This window comes from Helianthus annuus, chromosome 16, assembly GCF_002127325.2.
Source record: "Helianthus annuus cultivar XRQ/B chromosome 16, HanXRQr2.0-SUNRISE, whole genome shotgun sequence".
Taxonomy (NCBI): Eukaryota; Viridiplantae; Streptophyta; class Magnoliopsida; order Asterales; family Asteraceae; genus Helianthus; species Helianthus annuus.
The window spans coordinates 150569317-150575795 of record NC_035448.2 but is presented as its reverse complement, the minus strand read 5'-3'; positions in this window follow the sequence as shown (position 1 = coordinate 150575795).

Here is a 6479-nt window from a genome sequence, read left to right as displayed (position 1 = left end):
AGTCCCCTATGCTTTAACATCCTTGTAGAGCCTTGAAAATGGGTTAACCGAGTTTAAACGCGTCAAAAATGGCTTAAACATGCTGCAGGGACCATTTTTGCCAAATTTCAAAAGTTCTGGCTCAGATAGGGGGGTGGCGTCGCGCCACAGCAACAGGGTGGTGCCGTGGCGGCACGCGACGGCCCTGTTTTGACAGAAATCCTGTTTTCAGCAACTAGCTTGAATTTGAGGGTCTTTTATGCAACTTTTCCAATACTATGAACTAGTTTTGGAGCTCCCATTGTATTCTAAACCCTGTTCCACAAGTGTATGGTTAGGATTGAGCTTTGATTCTTGCAAAAACACTTGTCATGATCTTGTGAATCCAAGCTTACTATAAATAGAAGTGGGTTCTTCACTTCTTTCATTACAATTTGATCTCAATTTTGCTCTAAGTTGAAGCTCTCACTTGTGAAGCTTCATACCTGAGTATTTTGAGTTCAAATCTTCATTGCTTGGACCTTTTGTAAGCTTCTTTCATGGTTTTTATGCTTTTCAAGCATGAAAGTCAAACGGTATTTGACTTTCTTCTTTGACCATGAATTGGTCAACACAAAGTTCGTTTGAACTTTGCAACGTGAGCGTAATCACGATGGTTATAGTCCCTTGTGACTATACCTACTGATTACCACGTTGATTAGTCGAAGTGACGAGTCAAAGTTTCGGTCAAAATACGTGTTTATGCGCATTTTGCAACGAAGCTATTTTTGGGTATCAAAACACTTTGTTTTGATATGAAACTTGTTTTCTAACTTAGTTAAACATGTTTTAACATGTTTAACTCGTCACTTTTAGTCTAGTGCTTGTATAGGGTCGTAAGCCAAGCGATCTTGACAACCGCTTAGACTTTCGAACCCGGCCCGTTTGGTCGATCGTTAAGATCCGACCAAGCATATTTTGTGACCATAGTTGTATAGGGAATAACCTTTCAAGGTTATACCTTATGGTCACTTAGTTTAATTAGTTGTATGATAGGTAGTTTATATACCTTAGAAAAATGACCAAAATGTCCTTTTCATGCAGAATTTGACGAATTAAACTATTATCCATGGCTTAAACAACTGATTTCCAAAGTTTGTTAGAGCTATTTGTTCATTTATACTGTTACTTATGCATTCGTTAACAATGATCAAGCCGATTGGTAGTACGATCTAGCGCTATAGGACTAGACATCCCATTCCTGTTGTATGGAATGTCAGAAACCAAATTTTAACCAAATAGAATTTGCCTTTGTGGTATTTCTATAGTCTCTAAAGTGTAGTTTGATGCACTAAGGTTTGAATGTATTACCAAATCGCGATAAATGGTATATTTCGATATACTACCAACGTGATACTGTTTTGCTAAAGCATAGTTGATATGCTATTGTTTACTAAAGTATAATTTGATATACTACCAAACCACAATTTAGGTATGTTTCGACATACTACCAACGTGATATTATTTACTAAAGTATAGTTGATATACTACCGACTTTGTTATTTCATAAACTAAAGTATGTGTTGATATACTACCAAAGCATAGTTGATATGCTATTTTCAAACCAAAACATAATTGATATGTTATTTACAAAACCAAAGTATAATGTATTATACTACCAGTGTTTTTCATTCTTAAACCAAAGTATATTTGTGATATACTACCAAATCTATTATTTCAAAACTAAAGTATATTTGATATACTACTCATCCGCTTATCTCAAAACCAAAGTATATTTTTTGTATATACTATACACACTTTACCAAAACGACGCATTTTAGAAACAAAACTTTTACAAGGATTCATGGCTATTATTGAAAACATAAAACCTTTTCTTGTGTTATCCAAAGCCATGAATCTAATTCACAAATCCTATGTTACTCACAGGCATTTTTATGCTGACGTGCCTATTTTTACATATGTTTCAGGTACTGCTATGTGATGATTGTTGATGCATGCTACACATAGGATGGACTTGTGCCTTAGCAACTTTAAAACTTGAGAGACAATTATTTGTATTTATCTGATTTGTAATAAAACAATGAGTTTAATAATTCAATAAAACGAAACTTTTTAAATCCATGGTTGTGAAACAATGATTCTGTTACGACACTCCTCGACGTTTCCGCCGCGATTTGTTGTTTTACGCAGTCGGGGTGTGACAGAAAAGTTGGTATCAGAGCCATTAGTTATAGGGAATTAGGTTATTAGTAATGCTTTGACCTAGACTATAACCTTCCTAGGACCCTAACACAAGGTATCTTGTGTTTAGTCTTAAAAACAATATCGTCGCCTATCTTTAGGTGGTAACCAAAACAATAACACAAATTACGAATCCGTTTTTGAAAACCAATCATCTCTTCTTAGATGATTTATTATAAGGTTTTGAACCTTCAAAGTTTTCAAAATCTCGTCAAAGTTTTGGTCTAAATAATGTGAACACGTGCAATCTGGAAGGGTGGATGCTTGTACCTTGAGTTTTCTATCTAAGGCTAGAGTGTTCGTACAAATACACATAATCGGACCAGGCACTCTTACCTGGAAACTCTTGGGGTGAGTGTCCACTTATAGGCTAAAGCATGTCTTCGCGATACATTAGTATGGCCCATTTACTTTGATTAGTCACAGTGTCATTTGTTTGTTTTAGGTAACGAACAAATGATCACAATCTTCATGCTTGTTCGACATTATTTTAAGCATTCAATTCTTACTATCCGATATCATCTCACTCGTTTCTTTTCATGTTTCTTGCTCTTTTAGAATATGCCTCCTCGACGTGATGCACAACCTCAAACTAACGCCGAACTCGCGGCTATTATCCCTCAGCAAATCAATGTTGTACCCCCAAACCTGATAACCCAAGTAAACTAAGCAAACAACAATAACAACAATGCTCCATGCAACTATAAGACATTCAATTCAGATAAGCCACTCACATTTACTGGGTCGGAAGGGGCCACTGGGCTCCTACAGTGGTTTGAGAGTCTCGAAAGTACGTTTCATCATGTACAATGCCCAAACGAGCGAAAGGTTGAGTTTGCATCGAGCGTATTCCAGAAAAGAGCACTTACATGGTGGAACGGTGTTATGAGGGATACGGGTGCCGACGTAGCGTTAACACAAACTTTGGAAGAGCTTCGAGCTCTAATGATGAAGGAATTCTGGCCTCGTCATGAACTCAGGGTGTTAGAAAGGGAATTCGACGATCTTAAGCAAGATAGCGGTGAACATCGAGCCTACACTGACCGTTATGAGGAACTGAGCCTGTTATATCCTACAATGGTTACGCCTTTGGATAAGGCGATCGAAAAGTACATTGATGGTCTCCCTGACCTAGTTCGGGACATTGTTACTGGTAGCAACCCTACTACCGTCAGACAGACCATTGAACTATCTATTACCCTGACTGAATCTAAGATCAGGAAAGGTAAGCTTTTCCGAAAGGGCGACCCGAAACCATCTGACGAGTCTGCACAAGAAAAACCAAAGGATAAACAGACTGAGTCCTCCAAAAAGTCGAAGAAGCGTAAGGCTTCACAAAACTTCGCAGTAGTTGCTCAGAACAATCAGGTTGCACCAAACCAGCCAGCACAACCTTGTACTAGGAAAAACTATGTTGGTACCGCACCTTTGTGCAACAAATGCAACCGTCATCATCTGGAACAAACACAGTGTCACAAATGTACCCACTGTGGGCGATTGGGACATTTGATCAATACTTGCCGTTATGCTATCCAAAACCATGCTGCTGCAAATCCTACTGCGGCTCAAGCACCATTTCCACCTGGAACATGCTATAACTGTGGTGATCTTATTCACTACCGAAACAATTGCCCAAGACTTGTTAACCCAAATCCAGCGCGTGGACGAGAGTTTAACATAAACGAGGCAAACGCAAATGATAATGCAGCAGTGAACAATTAGACTTTTGTATTTTCCCTTGTTGTCATCTTTGACGCTTGAAACAATTCAGTTGTTATATAAATAAATTTGTTGTTTCAATTTTATTTTACGAAACTGATACGATTGTGTGTATGTCTGACATACCCCTACGATGCCGACCCCAAGTAATCGTGTTCCTTGCAAAACAAACTACTCGTGTGGGCCTTTCATTTTTTTTTTTTTTGATCATAGTAATCTTCCCGAAAATCCTAAGTACTCGTTTCTTTTAAGAAACAAGGTACAAGTTACAAATTCTTAAACAAATACTTGAAATACCATTTCAAATCCTTGATTTGATACCTAAAGGTACTTTCATGAATCCTTAATTGGATTCCTTGTGTGCTCTAATACGAATGTTACGATACGACAAAGACAAAGCCAAATCCTTATAAAATCTTCCTATCTTCATAGTTAGATTCTTGGGGATGTTTTGTGTACCAATTGAAGTCCTTGATTGGATTTCTGGTGTACTTTAAATGCATTAATTCAAGTTAATAAACGAGCTAATAACTAAGTTAACGAAGATGCGATTACATGATTATGTGTAACTCTAAAGCTCGCTATCTAAGTCCTGGTAGAATCTTCCGTATTTTCATATGTTAGATTCACAGAAGGATACTCAAAGTACTATCCTAAATTCCTTAAGGGGCTTTTCTATGCAAATAGTAAGAACCTTGTATTCCAAAGTGCTATTTCAAAACGATTATTTGATTCAAAGTTAAAAAGATCCTTTAGTGGTCTATTTAAAGAGATCATACGACGATCTAGTTAAGGAGATCATGTGTTGATCTAGTTAAAAGATCGTTCGTTGATCTAGTTAAAAAGATCCTTTGGTGGTTTAGTCAAGTCATTACATTTTTTCCCCTGCGCATTATGAAATGAACTGTGCGGACTCTGCAAGGAATTATGTAATTATGGACGCATACATAATTATGGAATTCAGTGCACAGAAACCACACAAGTTTTGTCATGTGTAAAGACCTGTAGTGATAAGAATAACGACACGGGAACAATGTAAAAAGGGCATGGTGGATACGCCGCTGGTACTTCCTATATATAAGTGTTCCTTATTACATTGTGAACGTAGCGTTATTTAAGTTACTAGAAGTCCTGGACTTTGACCAATGTTATTTTATCCTACACTCTCCAACTCCGATTTCGAGCACACACAAGTTTCCTATAATAGTCTTCATAGGAAACATTTTCCTATCCGCTGTTCGAAACTCCATGTTTTTGTTAATACAACGACAACACTTTGACAATTAACAAATTCGCTAAGAATCTAAACGTGGTCCAGAGTTTCACTTAGGGAACGGAGGATTCGTTCGAAAGCGAAACAATCACATTTGTTTTCACAAGTTTCCCCTAAAATTTAAATTTCGGGATGAAATTTCCTAAAGTAGGGGAGACTGTGACACCTGTGTCTCTATGACCATCATACAAATTCAAATCCAATGAAATCTTGTGTTTCATTCTTGGGATTGTACAAATACATGCGACCTTTGCACATATCAATTCTCGTTCAATTTCGAGCTCTAAATCACTTTCTGAAAAGTTATACGCGAACAGATACGTAAACATAATCAGTTTAACACAACAAACACTCCGGAACAGTGACATAGGCTTAACATACCTTAAATAACCTTTACATAACTTAGAAATAAGTTTTGGAGGGTTTGGTGTGTCGAAAACAAGTTTATTCGATCACAGGGACTAATTTCAACAAACTGCGAAAGTATGCCGATTTGTATAGTGACGGACATTCCGGAACTTGATCATAAGTTAAACATACCCTAATATCCTTTACATAGCTTAGAAATAGGCTTTGAGGGGTTCGATATGCGAAAATAAACTTAATTGATCAACAGGGACTAAAAGCATCAAAAAGTGCATAAGTTTGCATTTTCGCGCATATCTTACGTTCTGAACATATCCGGACATCCAAAAATTTTTGTAATCATTAAAATATTTTATATTAGTGATTGGAATGCAAAAATACCATTCTCGCGTAATTTAGATCGTTTTCGCGTCCGTTCGAGTTTTGGTCGTAATTAACCGAATAACGCAACCGTACGACCAAACGAAACGACATCCGAGATAATTTCAAGCATGTTTCAAGTCCCTTATGCTTTAACGTCCATGTAGAGCCTTGAAAATGGGTTAACGGGGTTTAAACGCGTCAAAAATGGCTTAAACAAGCTCCAGGGACCATTTTTGCCAAATTTCAAATGTTCTGGCTCAGATAGGGGGTGGCGTCGCGCCACAGCAACAGGGTAGTGCTGTGGCGGCATGCGACGGCCCTGTTTTGACAGAAATCATGTTTTCAGCAACTAGCTTGAATTTGAGGGTCTTTTATGCAACTTTTCCGATACTATGAACTAGTTTTGGAGCTCCCATTGTATTCTAAACCATGTTCCACAAGTGTATGGTTAGGATTGAGCTTTGATTCTTGCAAAAACACTTGTCATGATCTTGTGAATCCAAGCTTACTATAAATAGAAATGGGTTCTTCACTTCTT